The sequence below is a fragment of the Scyliorhinus torazame genome, chromosome 10 (assembly GCF_047496885.1).
Source record: "Scyliorhinus torazame isolate Kashiwa2021f chromosome 10, sScyTor2.1, whole genome shotgun sequence".
NCBI classification, from domain to species: domain Eukaryota; kingdom Metazoa; phylum Chordata; class Chondrichthyes; order Carcharhiniformes; family Scyliorhinidae; genus Scyliorhinus; species Scyliorhinus torazame.
In genome coordinates this window covers 162,861,391-162,883,432 of record NC_092716.1, presented here as the reverse complement: position 1 = coordinate 162,883,432, position 22,042 = coordinate 162,861,391, and the positions used below count along the sequence as shown (strand labels likewise).

The 22,042-nt window shown below is 48.2% G+C and overlaps 1 protein-coding gene across 1 annotated transcript in view; it reads left to right on the top strand.

The window, feature by feature from the left end:
* Positions 1 to 22,042, top strand: part of LOC140431005 (potassium voltage-gated channel subfamily KQT member 1-like) — a 1,144,532-nt gene that overhangs the window by 863,068 nt on the left and 259,422 nt on the right. The window lies entirely within an intron of this gene.

Here is a 22,042-nt window from a genome sequence, read left to right as displayed (position 1 = left end):
CTTCCTTTGTGCCAGGTATGATTCCAATCAGCGGAGAGGTTTCCTCCTGATTCCCATTGAGTCCAGTTTTGCTAGGGCTCCTTGATGCCTTACTCGGTCAAATGCTGCCTTGATGTCAAGGGCAGTCACTCTCACCTCATCTGTGGCATTCAGTTCTTTTGTCCATGTTTGAACCATGGCTGTAATGAGGTCAGGAGCTGAGTAACCTTGGCGGAACCCAAACTGAGCATCCGTGAGAAGGTTTTACCGAGTAAGTGCCGCTTGATAGCACTGTTGATGACTCCTTCCATCACTTTGCTGATGATGGAGAGTAGACTGATACGGTAGTAATTGGCTGGGTTGGACTTGTCCTCTTTCTTGGGCACTTTTCCACATTGCCGGATAGATGCTAGAGTTGTAGCTGTACTGGAACAGCTTGGCTAGGGGTGCGGCAAGCTCTAGATTGTAAGTCTTCAGTACTATTGCTGGAATATTATCAGGATCCATAGCCTTTGCAGTATCCAGTGCCTTCAGCCATTTCTTGATATCATGTGGAGGGAGTGAATCATATTGGTTGAAGACTGAAATCTATGATGCGGAGGGCCTCTGGAGGAGACCCAGATGGATCATCCACTCGGCACTTCTGGCTGAAGATTGTTACGGATGCCTCAGCCTTGTCTTTCGCACATATGTGCTGGGCTCCTGCAGCATTGAGGATGGGGATATTTGTGAAGCCTCCTCCTCCAGTGAGTTGTTTAATACTCCACCACCATTCACGGCTGGATGTGCAGAACTGCAGAGTTTAGATCTGATACGTTGGTTGTGGAATCACTTAGATCTGTCTATTACTTACTGCTTATGCTGTTTGGCACACAAGTAGTCCTGTGTTGTAGCTTCACCAGGTTGACACCTCATCTTTCGGTATGCCTGGTGTTGCTCCTGGCATGCTCTCCTGCACTCTTCATTGAACTAGGGTTGATCCCTTGGCTTGGTGGTAAAGGTCGAGTGGGAGATATGCCGGGTGATGAGGTTGCAGATTCTGGTTGAATACAATTTTGCTGCTGCTATTGGCTGAAGGAGCCCCATCTTGAGTTGCTGGATCTGTTCGAAGTCTATCCCATTCAGCATAGTGGTAGTGCCACACAACACGATGGAGCACAGTGGTAGTGCCACACAACACGATGGAGCACAGTGGTAGTGCCACACAACATGATGGAGGGTATCCTCAATGTGAGGACGGGTCTTTGTCTCCACAAACTGGTCACTTCTATCGATACTGTCATGGGCAGATGCATCTTCAGCAGGCAGATTGGTGAGAATGAGTTCAAGTATGTTTTCCCCTCTTGTTGGTTCCCTCACCACCTGCTACAATCCCAGTCTAGCAGCTATGTTCTTTAGAACCCAGGCAACTCGGTTTGTGGTGGTACTACTGAGCCACTTTTGGGGATGAACATTGAAGTCCCCCACCCAGAGCATATTCTGCGCCCTTGCCACCCTCAGTGCTTCCTCCAGTGGTGTTCAACATGGACAAGTACTGACTCATTGGCTGATGGTGGCCGGTACGTGGTAATCAGCAGGAGGTTTCCTTGCCCATGTTTAACCTGAAGCCATGGGACTTCATGGGGTCCAGAGTCGATGTTGAGGACTCCCAGGGCAACTCCCTCCCAACTGTATAACACTGTGCTGCCACCGCTGCTGGATTTGTACTGCTGGTGAGACAGGACATACCCAGGAATGATGATAGAAGTGTCTGGAGCATTGCCTGTAAGGTATGATTTTGTGAGTATGACTATGTCAGGCTGATGCTTAACTTGTCTGTGTGACAGCTCTCCCAACTTTGGCACAAGCCCCCAAATGTTAGTGAGGAGGACTTTGCAGGGTCGACAAGGCTCAATTTGCTGTTGTCATTTCTGATGCCTGGTCCGCTGCCGGGTCGTCCATCTGGTTTCATGTCTTTTTTGTGTTTTTGTAGCGGTTGAATACAACTGAATGGCTTCCTAGGCCATTTCAGAGGGCATTGCTGTGTGTCTGGAATCACATGGAGGCCAGACCAGGGAAGGATGGCAGATTTCCTTCCCTAAAGGACATTAGTGAACCAGATGAGTTTTTACAACAATTGACAATGGTTTCATGGTCATCATTAGACTTTTAATTCCAGATATTTTATTGAGTTTAAATTCCACCGCCTGCCATGGTGGGATTCGAACCTGGATCCCCTGATCATTATCCTCGGTCCCTGGATTAATAGTCCATTGACAATGCCAGTACGCCACCACCTCCCCTTATTTCATCCAAAAGGCAAATTGTCCAACAGTGCAGCAATCTTGACTAAATTCTGCCCTCAGAGAACTCTACATGAAATATTTATGTTCGCTAAACAAAAGTGGTGCAAATGCTGACTGAAGCTGTTATTGATGGCTGCAAGTGAGCTGCAGCTAATGAGCTTCATACTAAGGCTGTTAGATTTCCACTGTTCAACTTAGTATCTCATGCCATAGATAAAGTGCTCAGATAAACATAATTCAAGATAATGAAATGTAAAATGTGTCAAAGCTTTACAGCGTTCTGCTTCAGCCACATGGTGATGCTCTGTAATGGAGACACCATCCTGATGATATATTGTGATAAAGGGCCTTCTCCCGTTCTCCCTGTCTTTCAGAGTCTGACTGATTAACAAAGGGCCCAACCATACCATTGCCTTTCCCTTCCTGTTTCGCTGAAGGCACAGACCCAATATGTCAGGGTCATTTAGTGCTCTCCCATTGTTAGTCAGATATGCTACTGGGCCCAGCCTGGTCTGCTATTTTGCAGTGGGCCTTATTAAGGTGGCAGCTCGTCCTGCACTAATCTTGGTCCTGTATTGGAAGAGGTATTTACTGGTTGACGCATGATGCTGTAACACAGTGGCAGAGACTGGCTGGTGGGTGTGTAGTCTCCGGGCTGCCCTTCATGCTTATAAATATTCTTTCCTTGCCTAATACCTTTTGGGAGGAAGGTTACAACAGGTATTGGTGGACCACAAATTTTCAGCATCTCTCCCAGCGGCACCAGTGAGCTCAAGAGCACCAGGGTTTCTGGCACTTTTACATGGTTTCCTCCTGAAGTAACTTCAGTTGTAGTGTAAGGACTTGCCAGAAAAATGCTGATTGGAGAAATTCTAGAGTCAGAGATTAGAATCTTTGCTGAGATTGCGAAGCTACAGATTTTAGGGACATCTGTACGCTGACATTTGCTCCCTTGCTATGGTTTGAGTCCATGGGCACTCAACAGCCCTGTGCTACTTCATCTACTTGCCCCTTCCCCACTGTTGCCTCAGACCTTTGCGTTTAAGCTGATTTAATCATCTGGAGGGGTAATATGTTTCACTGTCATCCGTTCCTTGCCCGTCTTCTCAACCACATATATCCATTATGGGAAGATGCTGGCGCCTTGATGATGTCACTGGACAAGTAATCCAGAGAGCCTCGCTAATGCTCTGAGGAGATGGGTTCAAATCCCAACACGGCAACTGATGAAATTTAAATTTAATTAATATAAAAATGTATTTATAAAGCTAGTCTCAGCCATGGTGACCATGAAACTAGCATCAATTGTTGTAAAACCCTAGTGCCCCTTCAGGGGAAGAATTCTGCCATTCATACACAGTCTGGCCTACAGGTGACTCCAGGAAAACAGTGATGTGGTTGACTCTTCCCCCTGAAATGGCCTAGCAAGCCACTCAGTTCAAAGGCAATTAGGGATGAACGACAAATGCTGGCCATGCCAGCGACACTTACATCCCATCAAATAATTTTAAAATCCCTCTCTTCCTCTGGTATTTCCTTCCTTGAGACAAAGGTTAATTGTAGCACTCTACTCACTGCCCTAATGGGGATCAACTTAAACTAACTCAGTGCCAATCAGGAATTAAATCCAGGATCTTCCAGTCTGTATTTATTATTAATATGCTAAGGAGATCATGGGAGCTGGAGCTCTTTCGGAGGTAGGGTGCACTTTTGGAGGGAGGGTGTTCTTTCAGAGGATCAGTGCAGACTCAGTGGGATGAATGGCCCCCTTTTGCACTGTAGGAAATCTATGGTTCTATGGTAAGTCGTTTCAGTTTTTTAAGTTTGCTATTTCCCTCCTGTACAATTTCCTCTGATTTATTACCATGGTATTAGCGTTGTTCTAATTGTTTTATTCATGCCTGACAGGTTACACATAACTAGTGGGCCATTACTGTTGGATCATTACTCTTTCATTTCTCTCCTGCTCTCACTTTATTTCTTTGATTAATTGCTGATTTGCTAATATCTTAATTACTACCATAGGTCATGTTAATAATCTCTGTACTATGAATTTCTTCATTAGGTTTTTATGTTTCCTAGTTACTAGATTTCTATATATTTTTTTAAATTTAGAATGCCCAATTCATTTTTTCCAATTAAGGGGCAATTTAGCATGGCCAATCCACCTAACCTGCGCATCTTTTGGGTTGTGGGGCAAAATCCATGCAAACACAGGGAAAATGTGAAATTTCTGTATAATTTATAAAATCATTTTCTCTGTTTTGACGACTAAAGTTAAGTAGCATTACTGTAGACATGTAGGCCAGGATTCTCTGGTTCCCCCAGCCGTGAGTTTTCTGGCGGCAGGGCTCTCTATTCCGGCATCTTGTCAATGGGATTTCCCATTGAAACCACTCCATGCTGCCAGGAAACCCACGGGCAAGGATGCACTGCCGGCGGGAAAAGAGAATCCGAACGTCCGCAGAATTCCGGCCGTGATATAACGGAATGCTTTCAGCAACTACATTTCAAGTTCAAGCGTGTAACGCTTTTTTAAATTACTTTTTCAATTGAACTGGTCATGTGCATGTTATTTCAGAACAAAATTCTACTAAATTCAAAAATAAATTGCCTCTCAACAGTGTGTGGCCCTGTTTGGGGATGTTCGCAGCCAACCTCCTGCTTCTTGATGGTGTGGTCTGAATGAGAGGGAGAGAGAGTGAGTATGTGAATAAGAGAGGGAGGGAGAGAGAGAGAGAAGGAGTGAATATGAGTGAATGAGTGAAGACTGAGATTCAGAATGAGCTGGAGACACACACCACACACACACCTCTTTCTCCCATCCCAGATACCTATCCACATATTAAGCTAGGAGAGGCAAAACCCCAGGGTGAAAGCCAATTTCCAACCCCCAGTTTCATATAAATTTCACCAAGGCCTGTTCAGAGTGTGTGCCACCAAAGGTGAATGCAAGGGCAGTGTTAGTTAAAACCAGCTCTGATCCCCTCCTCCTTTCCTGATGATTCGGACTTGAGGCCTAGTCTGTCTCTCTTGAGTTCTGCTTCTTAAACAAGAAGGCAAAAATAGTTTAATTGGTTAACACTACTGCTGGGTTTATATTAATGATCATTTTAACTAATTATTCATTTTTTTTAAATTATCCATTTATTGCTTTGACATTGATTTATTTTTAGCCAAGCAGGTTGTTTGCCTTTTCTTCATATGATGCCTTTTTTTGAAATGTAATGTTCTGCTCAACCAGAGTTCCGTTATCTATTCCTGAATTTCTTGCTGAGGGCAATGAAAGGCTCACAAAAAGTCTGATTGCTTTTTGGAGGACTAACAAAGGGGGTTATTTTTGCTCCAATAGAAACGGGAAGTGTTGGAAATGCTCAGCCCGTCTGGTGGCATCTGTGCAGAGAGAAACAGAAGTCAGTGACCCTTCATTGGAACTTGTGCAGATCGTGAACCTGAAACATTGACCCTGTTTCTCATTCCTCGGCTGCTGCCTGGTCTGCTGAGTATTTCCAGCATTTCCTGTTTATGTTTCAAAATTCCAGCATCTGCAGTGCTTGCCTCTCCTATGATATTCTCCATGCTGGACATTTGCAAGTGTGGTTAATTTCAATTTAACATGAGAAAATGTTTAACACTCAATGCAAACTGAAATTTTTTCTGTGAACAAAGCCCACTTTAGTGGATAGAAAAAAACATTATTGCAGGTGAATTGGTTTGCACTGATTTACTAGAAGTAAAACCAGGAGTCATGCACCAATGAAATATGCCTGTGTTAATTCAAGATATTCTCATCTGTACATATGATTGTTGTTTGCAATGCTTGTGAGATTCAAGTCTGGATATTACATAGGGCCAGGTTCAAAGCAACGGAGCTGATTTCATAATATGAATGACCAAGTTATGTGCAATTGGCTGACAAAGTCTTGGTTGTAAAGTATATCATACTGAAAACTGGGACGGGATTCTCCGACTCCCCGCCGGGTCGGAGAATCACCAGGGGGCACGTGATTCACACGACGCCGCTCTGACGCCGGTCCGCTGATTCTCCGGTCACCGGAGAATCGGCGCCATTGGCGCAGGCACAGTTGGCGCGGCCCCCCAGCGATTCTCACAGTGCGGTGGGCCGAGTGCCCGCCGAGTTATGCCGAGTCCCGCCAGCGCCGTTCTCGTATGGTCCTACCCGTCGGGACCTGGCATTCATGTTGTGGAGGGTGGTCTGGGGGGGGGGGAGGGGGGAACCAACCCGGGGGGGGGGGGGTGGCCTGGCCCGCGATCGGGGCCTACTGATCGGTGGGCGGGCTTATCCTGGTGGGGGCTATGTTCCTCCGCGCCGGGCCCCTGTAGCTCTCCACCATGTTGCGTCGCGGCCGGCGCGGAGAAGGCAACCCATGTTGCGAACTCGCACCGGCCATAGCGTGCATGCGCAAACTCGCGCCGGCCATAGCGTGCATGCGCGGAACCGCGGCGCCCGTGCTGATGCCCATATCGGCAGCTGGAGCAGCGTGAGGCTCTCTCGTGCCGTGCTGGCCCCCTGTGCCGCACAGGATCCTGCTCCTGGGAGCCTGTTGACGCCGTCGTAAAACGCTCTGGCGTTTATGTCAGCGTCAACACTTAGCCCCAGGATCAGAGAATCCTGTCCCTGAACTTTCAATGGCCTTTATAAATAGAGGCATAGAATACAAAAATCAAGAGATGTTGCTCAACCTATATAACAGCAGCATAATACTAAGAAGGTTCCTTTTGCTGTTTTTCTCTTGAACCATCTAAATTTGAGCCGATGTTTTGAGATTTCCTTGTTAGTTACTGAAAATTGATTGGATTCCGAATCTGTGAAGCATTAGATGCTTGCAGGAGCAGAGAGGAGCTTAGAAAACCAGTGATGGAAAAAAGTGTTTAAAAAAATAAAAATACATGTGAGTGGCAGTGTGTGCACCAGATGTCGCAGCTCAGTGCTGATTTTGGGTTGCACTGTTGTTTTGTGGTAAGCAACCTTAAATCCGTGTGAGAGGACTTGAGAGTGGCTGTCAATAAGACCAAGACTGTTTTAAAATTATAACATTGCACTGTTCTATCCAGACCTAAAAGAGTGAATATTTCTGGAGCAATTCTTCAATGAACTACAGCATTGTTAAATAATTAATTGGTTGTGTTGCCATGTTACATCTGTGCTTAATGGCTCTCGCTGCAGTTAACACATTAGACCTAGTCCGCAAGCACAATTTAATCACTGAAATAGTAATTTAAGAAAAACATTTAAAACAAAAACATGTGTAAAATGTCTGCTCATCTTCCAAAGACCCATGTCTCATAGTGGTATTGAGCAACCGAAGGCAGTAGAGGTGAGGTCATTGAATAATTTTGAGGAGGAAGTAGATAGATTCTTGTTAGGCAAGGGAATCCCAGGCTATTGGGGGTAGAGGGGGAACGCCAAACTCGAAACACAAACAGATCAGCCATGATCTTATTGAATGGTAGAGCAGGCCCGATGGGCCAAATGGCCTTCTTCATAGAACCCCTGCAGTGCAGAAGGAGGCCATTTGGCCCATCAAGTCTGCACCAAACCTCTGAAAGAGAACCCTTCCTAGGCCCACTCCCCCATTACCCCACCTAACCTTTGGACATTAAGGGGCAATTTAACATGGCCAATCCACCTAACCTACACACCTTTGGACTGTGGGAGGAAACCGGAGCACCCGGAGGAAACACACACAGACGCAGGAGAATATTCAAACTCCACACAGACAGCCAACCGAGTCAGAATCCAACCCGTGTCCCTGATGCTGTGAGGCAGCAGTGCTAACCACTGTGACACCATGCCGGCTCACTTCTGCTCCTATTTCATTTGTTTGTATGCTCATATGATCGGAATAGCAATCTACTTGATCTAAAAAGACTCAAGTTCACTTGGACGGTTTAGACACCCTCTCGTTCATGGCTTCTCTGTCATGACCGTTGTCTCCCCCCACCAGTCCGTTTTCCCTATTCCCAACAACATAAGACGTAATTTCCAGGCCCCTCCCGCTGGCGGGATCTTCTGGTCCTGCTGACGTTAGCGGACGTTTGAATGGCTAACAGCGCGCGAGGCCAGAAAATCCTGGCCATCAACTTCCGATGGGCTGCAATTCAGGGGAGAAATTCAGTGTAACCTTAGTTGGTATTTGCTAATTGAGGCACAGATGATATAAAGGGAAAGTTCATTGCTGAAACAAATGTGTTTTCCTGAAGTGGCCACTGTATCATTGAGCAGCAGCTTTCCTTCACAACTCCTGAGGTACTCATGCCAGTTGTCACCCTGATTAAGATCAGTGATTTGGAACTGAATCCAGAACTTTCTGTTCTACATGGTTTGGCTACACACAGGCATCGAAGCTTCACCCGACCACTGAATGGTGAGGTCCAAGGTGACCCTGACATTGGGGCCCAGGCTTTGCATCCATGGAGATGCCAAACTGCACAGAGCTGTCAGCAAAACATAATCTAAAATTAGACTGTTGCTGCCATTGCAGTGGCCCACAGGCATATGAGAAATGGATGAGCACCTCGGCTTTGGGCTGGCATTGGGGAGAGGGGGATATGGGCAGCAGTTGATGTCTGGCAGGTGAAGGGGTGGCCCACAATTCAATATGAGGTTATTAGGAGCATGCCTACTCGGGTAATTATGGGAGCTTTTCGGCCTGTGAGTGCAACACTGTACTGTGTGAGCTCAATCCGTGGCAACTGAAACCCTGTGGCAATCAGAAATTGGCAGCAGGTCCGAGAAGAAACGCAGGATCCTAATTTGAATAAATTATTCTGGCCTTTTGATGTTCTTGACGAGCGCTCCTTGGCGCCAATGCATCAACCTCATCTAATATGGTGGGCGCTGCATTTCTGGTCAGAAATGAACTCATTCTTCTTGCCCACCATGTTGGGAGTTTAGTCAGCTATTTAGCAGACTGAAAACATGCATTGTGCGATTGAAGATCAACAGCCTTTACGGTCAGGTTTTGGAGCAGCTTACCTCTTTTTTTTTTGACAACTTCAGCACAATAATCTACTAATAATGTTAATGAAACCAATGTGGCGTGCAATTTCATTGGTTTAATTTTACAACCACTACAAATAATCTTGATTAAAACAGCATGTTGAGTTGTTACTTCTCTTCCCTCTCCCACCAACTTATTATGTTGTGAACTTGTAGCTTTTTTTAAAACTAAAGAAGCCGAAATACAGCAATGTAGTTGACATGAACATGCACTCCCGTGTGTTCAAATACAGAAGATAGCAGCAGTCGATTAACTTTACCACCCTAGTGCAGACACTGTTTTGCAAACTGGCCATTTCATTTTGGCAGATGAAGTACAGACATCAGTTCGAGAACGGGCATTTCATTGAATCTGGATAAGGCTGCCACTCGCACTGTGGCAATTCATTGTATAGAATTGGTACAGGGGCTGACTCTGGATTAGGTATTTTATTGTACAGGCATAGGGCGACCACTGACTCTGGACTAGGCATTTCATTGTACTAGCCTAGGGCTACCACTGACTCTGAACTAGATATTTTGGGCGAAATTCTCCCCAAACGGCGCGATGTCCGCCGACTGGCGCCCAAAACGTGGCCAATCAGTCGGGCATTGCGCCGCCCCAAAGGTGCGGAATGCTCCGCATCTTTGGGGGCCAAGCCCCAACATTGAGGGGCTAGGCCAACGCCGGAGGGATTTCCACCCCGCCAGCTGGCGGAAACGGCCTTTGTTGCCCCGCCAGCTGGCGCGGAAATGACATGCCGGGGCGGCGCATGCGCGGGAGCGTCAGCGGCCGCTGACAGTTTCCCGCGCATGCGCAGTGGAGGGAGTCTCTTCCGCCTCCGCCATGGTGGAGACCGTGGCGGAGGCGGAAGGGAAAGAGTGCCCCCACGGCACAGGCCCACCCACGGATCGGTGGGCCCCGATCGCGGGCCAGGCCACCGTGGCGGCACCCCCCCGGGGCCAGATCGCCCCAGGACCCCCCAGGACCCCAGAGCCCGCCCACGCTGCCTTGTCCCGTCTTTCAAAAGGTGGTTTAATCCACGCCGGCGGGACAGGCAATTTATCGGCGGGACTTTGGCCCATCCGGGCCGGAGAATCCAGCGGGGGGGCCCGCCAACCGGCGCGGCCTGATTCCCGCCCCCGCCGAATATCCGGTACCGGAGACTTCGGCAACCGGCGGGGGCGGGATTCACGGCAGCCCCCGGCGATTCTCCAACCCGGCGGGGGGGGTCGGAGAATGACGCCCTATGTTGTACTGGCATAGGGCTACCACTGACTCTAGACTAAATATTTCATTGGGTAGGGCTACCACTGACCCCAGATTTCATTGTACAGGTCAGGTACGACAATTTGTTGCGATATTGGCTCTCAAACACAAATTACCAAACACTTATTGGCATGATCTAATGACCTCGTCGTGACCGACGAGACTGTTAAATTTCACAAGAGCCCTCTCGCCCTCGCTAGGTGAGATCCAGATTAAAATAATGAAGTGAGCCTTTAGACTCACTTAAATATGTCAATGGCGGTTTCAGCCAAGGCCTGGGAACTAACTGCCTCGCCATGGGGCCATTTAACAGTGGTCCACACAAATGTTGACCAGATGTAACGGCACCTGGGGGGGAGGGGGGAGTCTCCCAGGCCATTGGTGGCCACTGGGTGGTCAGGTCTGGTCAGGGTGGCCCCTTAGCACTCCTGTGGCACCCAGGACCTTGGCACTACAATCCTGGTACTTTGGCACTGACATCTGGGCACTCTGGCAGTGCCACCTTGGCATTTCCAGGGTATACAGCAGGCACTGCCAGATTATCGGGGCACTGCCAGGTTACCCTTGCCCAGTGCCAGGTTGCCAGGAATCGAGAGGGGAGTCCTGAGGTAGGGTGACTGGTGGGAGTATCGAGGACACACCTAACTGGTAATGGGGCAGAGGAGGAGTGGGGGGGCCAGAGGCCACAGTGGAGGAGCAGAGGGGCTCGAAATATTGGGGCAGCATTACAGGAAATGAGGGCTTGGCGGAGCGATTCTGACCAAGGCGCAAAAAACTGTTAGAGTCCCGTTAGATAGTGGGGCCATTCCCGGCACTGCAGGCGCTGAGAAGCACCCCACTATAAGCGCCGAAAACATTTGCGCGTTACATCGCCCCTATAACAATGATTGGTAATCTAAACAAAGAGTTCTTTATTACAGAATGACAGGATTCCGGGAGAACTCTTCATACAGCTGTGGCACGGAGGTGCTGTAATTAGCACTGCTTCCTCACAGCACCACGGACTCGGGTTCAATTCTGACATCGGATGGCTGTGTGTGTGGAATTTGCACGTTCTCTCTGAGTCTGCGTGGATTTGCTCCGGGGGCCCTGTTTCCTCCCACAGTCCAAAGATGTGCCGTTTAGGTGGATTGGCCATGGTAAATTGCCCCTTAATGTCCAAACGTTAGGTGGGGTTACGGGGATAGTGTGGGGGAGTGGGCTTGGGTGGGGTGTTCTTTGAGAGGGTCAGTGAAGACTCGATGGGCCAAGTGGCCTCCTTCTGCACTGTAAGGATTCTATGATTTTCTAAGGTGTTACCTGCTGATCAACACTGCCCCAACTACTGTATTACATATTGACTTGCAGCCCATCCTGTGCTGAGTATCAAACCATTTACATATTCAGCAGCATTAAACTACACGCACTACTAAACAATATCGCAACAAAATTGACTCTTGATGGGATCCAGCATGGGAGATTCAGCAGCCCAGCCATATGTCCATTGACTTTCAGCAGGGCTGGAAAGTCCCATCCTAGTTATTTCATTGTACTGGGATAGGGCTTCCACTGACTTTAGACTGGACATTTCATTGTATAGGTGTAGGACTCTATGGACAAGTATTATTTCTGCCTTCTCAGTTACTAATTTCTTGGGCCAGTAGATAGACTGGGAATTTTCTTGTGTTGGATTGAGTATGTTGAGTATCCTTTATCCGTGTATCTGAGTACTGAACAATCCTCATGGTCCTTTAGCGCAGGTAGTCTAGTTATTTGTTTACACAGTTCAGCTTGTGATTTTTATGGCAAACATGTCAAAACTAAACTTATTACCAACACCCTATATTTATTATTCAGCGAGATATCTTACTCTTCTAGCCATTTTATTTACTTTACACTATAGCTAGCCGAGGCTCAGGCTACTGTGATCTAAGTTCATACATGGTATTCAAAAACCAAAATTAGCTGAAGTCCAAAATGCAATCCGCTCCGAGGGTTTCGGCAAAAGGGTACTCTACCAGAATTGATACCGGCTGGAGCTCATTCACATGGTGCTAAGAACAGATGCTCTTGCAGAACAATGAACCCAGTGAATGATTGGGTAATTGATCTGGTTGGCAGGGCGAAGTTGTGAACATTGTGCCATTAATTACTACCATTGATGGATATGATTTGCTGCCTCTCCATTTTTACAGACAAGTCTGCAGAGTAGGGAGTTGGACATTCCTTTTATCGGCCACTGTCGCTGCCATTATTTCCTATGTAACTAATATGAGTGACTCCCTGATTATGAAATTAGTGCACTTCTTAAATGGAGAGCGAGAAATCCTTAATTCAATTCCCATTTTAGTTTGAAGATGTGCTTAACTATTATTGTCATTATCATCTTTATGAAGGATCATTTAACTTCTCGGGTTGGTGGAGAGGGAACACGAACACACGCGCATCAGAAATGTCGCCACCGTGATAGATTTCAGCAAGATCTGCCTCATCACATGATGCGTTTGTAAATTAATATAGCAACAAAGTTCACAAACCCCTTTTTTCATGTTCAGTGTTCCTCTAATATGCAAGCCACTGAGCAGAGCTGTGCACCTGTGCCCTTCTACACACAAAGGGGCTCTGAGTTCTCCGAGCTGATAGCAATGTGAGCAAGTGATACAGTCCTGGCCACACCCGCTCTTCAGTCTTTGAAAGAGTGGTCGGTGTGGTATAGCTGTGGCCATTTGATATGAGGGGAAGTGGCTGACTGAGTTTTGTAAGAGTGAAATCTATCAGCTGATACAGTGACTAATCAATAATGAAATGACCTCCCCCCACCTCCCACCCCCGCTCCAAACATATCTCAGCTCAACAAACCCTTGGAAATGTTTAGAATGGGAGATTGTTAATCTGACAGGTCTGAAAGCTTAAGGCCCAGTCAAGGTAGATATGTGGAAATTCCTAATTGTACATTATTCTGCTTGAGTGAATTCTCACAGAAAGTGAGATTGCAGATTTCTCCAACTGGTCTACTTAAAATGGTTCCAGTTTTCCTCATGATGCACACCCGTAACATCACATTGAACAAATCCACTATGTGCACACACAAACATAAAATAGTTGTGCTAACCGCACTGGGCTGTGTCTGGAAAATTGATGAGAGCCACTCCGATAGCTCTTGAATCGGGAATATAGGTTCCCAGACATGTGGGGCGAAATTCTCCGGAAACGGCGCGATGTCCGCCGACTGGCGCCCAAAACGGCGTAAATCAGACGGGCATCGCGCCGCCCCAAAGGTGCGGAATGCTCCGCATCTTTGGGGGCCGAGCCCCAACCTTGAGGGGCTAGGTCGGCGCCGGACGAATTTCCGCCCCGCCAGCTGGCGGAAAAGGCCTTTGGTGCCCCGCCAGCTGGCGTGGAAATTACATCTCCAGGCGGCGCATGCGCAGGAGCGTCAGCGGCCGCTGACGGCATTCCCGCGCATGCGCAGTGGAGGGAGTCTCTTCCGCCTCCGCCATGGTGGAGACCGTGGCGGAGGTGGAAGGGAAAGAGTGCCCCCACGGCACAGGCCCGCCCGCGGATCGGTACCCCCCGGGGCCAGATCGCCCCGCGCCCCCCCCAGGACCCCAGAGCCCGCCCGTGCCGCCTTGTCCCGCCGGTAAGGTAGGTGGTTTAATTTACGCCGGCAGGACAGGCTTTTTAGCGGCGGGACTATCCGGGCCGGAGAATCGAGCGGGGGGGCCCGCCAACCGGCGTGGCGCGATTCCCGCCCCCACCGAATATCCGGTGCCGGAAACTTCGTGCCAATTGAGGTTTGCCTGCTAAAAGAAAAAAGTCTTGCCTCTCTCCAACTCATGATCTCAGGATGTCCCTTTACAGTTGGTGAAGCTCTTGTGAAGTGTAGTCACTGCTGTAATGTAGCGAACCATGGCCGCCAATTTGTGCATGCAAGCTCCCACAACCAGCGATAAAATGATTGTCATGATGCAAACATGCAACCAATGAACACTCAGAATAGGACACAACCAATGGGCAGTCAGGACACTCAGAGGTGGCATCATTACAAGGGGGCATGACATAAATACTATAAAAGGGATGAGGCACTCTCACCCTGCCTCTTCCACAGACAGACATCTAAAGAGTTAGACAGGGTTGATCAGCAGCATCACACCCCAGCACGTGGCTTAGAGCAGACTGGTTTAGTTAGACTGAGTTACTACAGTTAGATTAGCAGAGAGTCGAACTCATTTGAGAACTGTGTTAATAGTTCAATAAACACGTTGAACTCATTTCAGAGTCTGGAGCATCCTTTAGTTAAGACTGCATCAAGTAGCAGCCTGTGTTATCCGAAGCAGCATAACATAACAATGATGACTGGGTCATATTTTATTAAATGTTGTTTGAGGGATAAATTTTGGCCAGGACACTGAAAAAACTTCCTCTGATCTTTGAATAGTGTGAGATTGTTTACATTCACCTGGGGGAGTAGACAGGCACATGGCTGAATGTTCAAACCTCTATCAGTGCAGCAATCCATTATTACGTGCTCGTGCCTCAGGCTTGAACCAATGATCTTCCAACTGTGAAACAAGAAGGGTATACCTTAGTGGTGTGATCACAAGCAGGGCTTTTCCTGAAAACTACTTTTTTCTGTCTCTATGGCCAGGATTTTGACCCCCCCCCCCCCCCCCTCCCCCTCCCCCCTCCCACCACCCCCACTCCCCTCTACAGCCCAATGGGATATTGGGGTCCAACCAAAGCATACGGCAAATTAATTGGCCCGCCATGTCCGCCAAAGGGGGAGACATCCTTTGGTGGGACAGGCATGGTCCAGTTACAGTTACTGTAGCGATGAAGCAAGAGCTAACATCAATGCAGAGAAAGAGTTAACAGGAGAGCTAACTGCTAACCTTCAAATTGTGGACAGGATGCAGGAGTTCACCTGATAAAGGGAGAGCATCAATGATTCAGGCAATGACCTTCTGTCAGAACTGTTGGCCTGAAACATTGGGCCTCTGCAGGTGCTACCTAGCCTGCTGAGTGCTTCCAGCCTTTACTGTTTCTATTTCAGATTTATAGCATCCGCAGAATTTTGCTTTTTACTTAATAAACAGCTTACATTGGTTTGCAATGTAAAATAACCAGGAGTGAAATCATCTTAAAGCAATCACTAGATCACTGTAGGGAATATAACAGACAGCTGAACCGGCTCTTTTGCCCAGACTAAATTAAAAAAGAGAAAGCTTGCTGAATACTTCTTTCACAAAAGCTGCAGACAACAGAATTTAAATTTGACACTTAAAAAAGTCAGCTGCATCTTGAGCTGGCTCAACAGGCAATATTTTTCAAAGAGCACAACTCATAACACAAGGATAAGTGGGACGCACATTGTAATAATTATTCAAGGAGCCTGGGCAATCTGACTTGCTTGGGCCCACGCGCAGGTGACAGGCAGAGAAAGAGAATGAGAGAGTCCAGCATTATGGCTTCTGGAATCATCCGTCAAGGCCGCTCGTCCACATGTGTAGGGGAGTGAAAGGAAAACAATAGTGTTATATAACTGGCTTCAAGTGACACAGCCTACTCACAAACGCACAATACATCACAGGGGGACAAGAGTTACTCAGGCATCCATGTTGCAGATATGGACCGTTCTGTGATTATTCAAACCACTTTGTACTTTTGAAAAGGATTTATTTTACCAGCGTTGCTGCATGTACAAGAGGCTACTTGGTCAGAGGCTGAAAGACTGAACAGAGGGTCCCCCTACACCCAGCTCTCAACCCCGACACCACCCCCAAAGTCTATCCAATATGTTATTGGAACATCAAGAGCTAGGTCTGTAAATACTGGCATAGGATGATGGAGGGTTAGGACTAAACTGATTGAAATCACTTGCTCCCTAATACTAGGATCAGTGACTGCATTGGTGAATCTGACAGCATAATGCTGTAACTTCCATTTGTTTTATGTTTTACACAGAGAGAACTGGAGGGAAATATCCCCCCCCCCCCCCCCCCCCCCCCCCACACTACCCCTGTCTGATTGTACGGGTTGATGGGAATTGCCTTCTGTAGCTGGTGGGGAGAATGCCAAGTTTTTCCTGGATTGTTTATTCAGTAATGTAGAATTACAGAACACTGTTCAATTCTATCCCCTTAGGGCCTACCAAGCAGTTTATTTGGCAAAGGTGAGCTCTGGTGAGATTTGCGGTGCTTGATTGCGTAACCTGCCTTGGCACTGCCTCTGATTTTTGTCTCTCGCTGCCCTGTCCTCCTTTTCCTCGCTGGATGGGGGGGGGGGGGAGGGGGGGGGGGCACATGTGTGAGTGCATGGTTGTGTCTATGTGTGTGTATTGGATGCTTTCACTTTCTCCTCAGCATCTTTCAAATGTTGTTCCTCTAATAAAAACTGAAAATGCTTGGTGGAAAATGGAGTGGCACACCTACTCAATCCATGAGTGAGAGTTAATGGGTTAATGTTTCAGGGGTGACCCTTCATTAGATTGCGCTGTATCTCCACTCTCTCGCTCTGCCGTTACCCCTTTCTTCTTTAATGAGTGCTGTCTCCCCTGTTGATAATAAAATACTGTATCATATTTACTGTTAGCCAGGCTTCTCCATTGGTCAGATCCTATGTGGTGACTCCAAAAATTGCTCCATGCAGCAACTGAGTGTAAAAGCCAATACTGTGTGTGCAGCACAGCAGCAGAGTAGTATTCCATGTCCAGCATGGCTGCTTGTTCAGCGCCTGCTTCTCAAATACTTTGTTTTTGTTTAAACCTTGGAACTAGGCCAGGGACTGAATGGCTTCAAGTTTCACCAACACTTGCAGAGGCATCCATGAATTAAAGCAAAGGCAAAGAAAATGAACGGAGGAACAAAAACAAACTGCAGAAAATTGATAGGACTGCCTTTGGCCATGCCCTACCTCCCCAACCCAAACTCTGCAGCAACAGCTGAAACACTTTGCTCGGGTTTGCAAACCTTCTCTTTCTCCCTGATTCTCATCCAGCTAGCAAAGGAGATTTTCTAGGACTCCTCCCAAGGTGTGGTTCCCATAGTCAGGAAGCTTTCTCTGGAAGGCCGAAAAATTGAACGGCGCCTCAAAAACCAGTGGTCACCAGGCAACCCAATTTCTGTTTCCCAAAACCAGCTTAGGTTTTACAGGCAACTGAGCAATCTGATTGCCAGGAAAACTCTACTCCAAGCTCCTAGTTAAGGATTGGCAGATTGCTAGGGAGATTTATCATTCTTCTGATGATTAGTTTCTTTTTGTTTTTTTTAATGTATGAAGCAGTTGGAATGTATGAAGCAGGATCCTTGCCTCCTGCAGAACACCACCCAACAGCTTGCATCATGATGGGTTGAATGGCCACCTCCTGGGCTATAAGCTGCTGTGATCAGTCCCAGCCTGGCAAAATGCCACCTTCCGACCGCCAGCCACATTTGGGAAGTGCAAACAGTGGCGGCTGATCTGCCATGGTCTCGGAAGGTCAGGCATTCGAGTCCCCACTCTGGGGATTTGAGTACAAGCTGACATTCCTGTGCAGAGGGAGTGCCAGCATCTTTCAGATGATCTGATTAAACTGTGGCCCCACAGGGCTAGGCCACTCTTCAATGGACATAAAGATCCTGTGGTGCTAACTTACAGATGAGCATCAACGTTCTCCTCAGTGCCTTGGCCAATATTTATCCTTCAATCAATATCACCAAGAAAACCCAGATTAAATGGCCATTCTCTCATTGATGTTTGTTGGACCTTGCTGTGGACAAATCGACTGTGACACAAATGATTAGACTTCTGAAAGTATTTCATGGATTGTAAAGTGTTTTAAGGTCTTGAGGCTGTGAATTGTGCAACACAAATGTGAGTTCTTTACCTTTTTTTTGAAAAATATTTTATTGAGGCATTTATATATATATATATATTATATATACATCAAACACAACCATAAAAAAGCAAGCAAACAAGAATGCAAATAATCAAAACAAATAAATATCTGACAACCCACCATCCAGCCTCTCGCTCCCCAACTCCCCACCTTCTTTTTTTTTAACAGCACCCCCCCAAGCTGACATCTTAACTGTTTTAAAAGAAATGGTTTCAAATAATGGCTGACATCTCCAGACGAACCCCTCCACAGACCACTTTATCTTCTCCAGCCTAAGAAACTCTGCTAGGTCGCTCACCCAAACGCTTGGCTTTGGCGGACCCGAGTCCCGCCATTCCAATAAAATCCGTCTCCGGGCTACCAGGGAGGCAAAGGCCAAGGCGTCGGCCTCAATCGCCCCCTGGACTCCCAGGTCTTCCGACACTCCAAAGATCTTCAGTTCTGGACTTGGGACCACCTGCACCCTCAAGACCTCCGACATAATGTCGGCGAGCCCCCGCCAGAATCCCTCCAGCTTCGGACAGGCCCAAAACTTGTGGACTTGATTCGCGGGCCCACCCATGCACCACCCACACCTATCCTCCACCCCTTCAAAAAACCTGCTCATCCTGGCCACAGTGCCTTGTGAACCACTTTGAACTGAATAAGGCTAAGCCTAGTATATGAAGAGAATGCGTTCACTCTCCTCAAAGCCTCCTCCCACAACCCAGCCTCCACCCCCTTCCGTAACTCTTCCTCCCATTTACGCTTCACTACCCCTATCAGGGCTCCCTCCCAGTCCATTAGCTCTTTATAGATTTCCGACACTCTTCCCTCACCTACCCCTGTTTTGACATCACTTGCCCTGTAGCTCCTTGGGCGGCATGTGGGGATAGGTCGGCACCTGCTTTCTAACAAAATCCCTCACCTGCAAATATCGGAACCCATTCCTGCTGGGCAGCTCAAATTCCTCCACCAACCCCTCCAAGCTCGAGAAGCTGCCCCCCACGAATAGTTCCCCAAACCGCTCAATCTACGCTTGCCGCCACTCACGAAACCCCCCGTCCTGCCTCCCCGGAACAAACCTATGATTTCCACAGATCGGTGTCCAAACCGAGGCCCCCTCCAGCCTCTGGTGCTGCCGCCACTGTCCCCACACCCTCAGGGCTGCCACCACAACCGGGCTTGTGGAGTACCTGGCCGTCGAGAACGGCAGAGGCACTGTCAACAGTGCCCCAAAACTCTTGTCCTTACAAGAAGCTGTCTCCATCGGCTCCCAGACTGACCCCTCCCCCAATACCCACTTCCTAACCATAGCTATATTCGCCGCCAGTAATAATTCATCAAGTTTGGGAGAGCCAACCCGACCGCCCCCCCCACGTCCCACCCCCCTCGGCCCCACTCCAGTAGCACCCTCTTAACCCGTGGGGCTTTACCTGCCCCCCAAAAAACGATATCAGTGCATTAACCTTCCTAAAAAAGCTTTTGGGATAAAGATTGGTAGATTCTGAAACACAAATAAGAACCTCAGGAGAACCGTCATCTTCACCAATTGCACCCGTCCCGCCAACGACAGCGTAAGCACATCCCAGCTCCTAAAATCCCCTTTCATTTGCTCCACCAACCGAGCCAGATTCAGCTTATGCAGCTGCTCCCAGCCCGGCGCCACCTGAATTCTCAAATACCTGTGAGTTCTTTAACTTGTTCCCCATGGCAGCAGCGACTCATTTTATCATCAAAACCAAATGAAGCTGGCGGGATCTTCTGGCCCTACCCGGTGATGCAGTCTTCCATTCCTACAGCAGGTGACACCCCCTCTCCTCCCCCGCATGGCAGGTTCCCTGGCAGCTAGACAGGTGAGCCACGCAAAACGCTGTCGACATCCAGACCAGGATATCCTGTTGGTGGCCAATGGCGAGCCACCCCCAGCGCCCAGAAATATGCCGCAGGGCGCGGAAAACCCCGCCCGGTTACCGTTTTTGCTTATACCCATTGTCTGATGGGATGTGATGCTGACCAGTACAGAGCAGCCCCTGGAAACCTAGTATAATCCATCAGACCTGCAAAGAAAACTTGCTCCAAATCAATGGGAGAGTGAGAAAGAATAAGAGATGGAGAGATTAAAAGGAAGGGAATGAAGTTTATTCCACAATTAGTCTAAAAGTTCCTTAACCTTTACAAGGCGAGGTTTTGGCATGGAATGTGGCCATCGCTGTTGATGCTGATTCCCTCTCTCATTGTTGGTACTTGCATGGTTTTTAAAAAAATTATTTTTATTCCCATTTTCAACATTTTACAAAAGAACATGCCCAATATAATAAATTCCCCACCCAATAAGAACCCATTTCCCCCCTCACCCCTTAACAGTCAACCGAAACTAACTCTGTAAAATACATAATGAACAAACCTCAACTCTTGTGGAACCCATTGCTCGACACCCACCCCGCCCCCTGCCTTTAGGGCAAGTTTCACTTTCTTCAGGGCTAAGAACGCCAAGGTTCACCGAGGCACAGGGGGGAGAAGCTGACCTCCACCCCAACAGGACCTGCCTGCGAGCAATCAGCGAGGCAAAGACTAAAACATCCGCCCACGTCTGCAGTGAATCATCACCCCGATTATGGCCTCCAGGGATCCAGGCTCCGCCTCTATGTGCAAAACTGCCAAGTTGGTGTTGAAAACGGACCTCCAGAACCTTTCCAACTTCAGGCAGGAGCAGAACATATGCACATGAAAAGCAGGACCCCTCCAACACACCTCACAAATGTCCTCTAGCCCCTCAAACAGCCGGCTCATCCTTGACTTTGTCAAGTGCGCCCTATACTCCACCTTCAGCTGTATCAGCCCCAGCCTCGCACTCGAGGTCGAGACATTCACCCTCCGCAGCACCTCACACCACAATCCCTCCTCCAACGCCGCCCCCAAATCGCCGAGATGACCCTGCTCTGCAACACCCCTGCCCACTCCCCACCCCCCTGCTGACAGCACTTCCTCCAGCAACGAGGAGGCAGGTGCTATCGCAACTTTGCATGTATGTATCTCTGCATGTATCGGAACCTCTCCTCCCACGCCAGCCAAACTTTTTATTCAACTCCTTCAACTCGCAAACCACCCTCCCAGAAACAGATCCTTCATCTCCCTGATCCCCTCCCATCCCCAGAACCTCACGTCCATCCTCCCCAGCTCAAATCCGTGATTCCCCCTGATTGGCATCACCCTCAACCTCGCTCCCACCCTAAAATTCTGCCAAAATTGCCTCCAAATCTTCAGCATAGCCATCACCACCAGACTTCCCGAATACTTCCCTGGAGCTAATGGGCGCGGAGCCATTGCCAGCTCCCACAACCCCGAACCCCTACATGAACCCACCTCCATCCTTACCCACAAAGCCTCCGCCTCCCTATTCCAACCCTGTACCTTCTCCGCATTTGCCGCCCAGTAATAATACATCAAATTGGGGAGGCCTAACCCCTGCCTGCCGTCCCCTCTGCAGCAACACCTTCCTTATCCTGGCCACCTTCCCCGTCCATATAAATGAAGAAATCAGCTTGTCCACCACCTTGAAAAACACTTCAGGCAAAGATATTGGCAGGCACTTAAATAACAACAGAAACCATGGTAAAATGTTCATCTCCACTGCCTGCACCTGGCCCACCAATGACAGAGGAAGATTA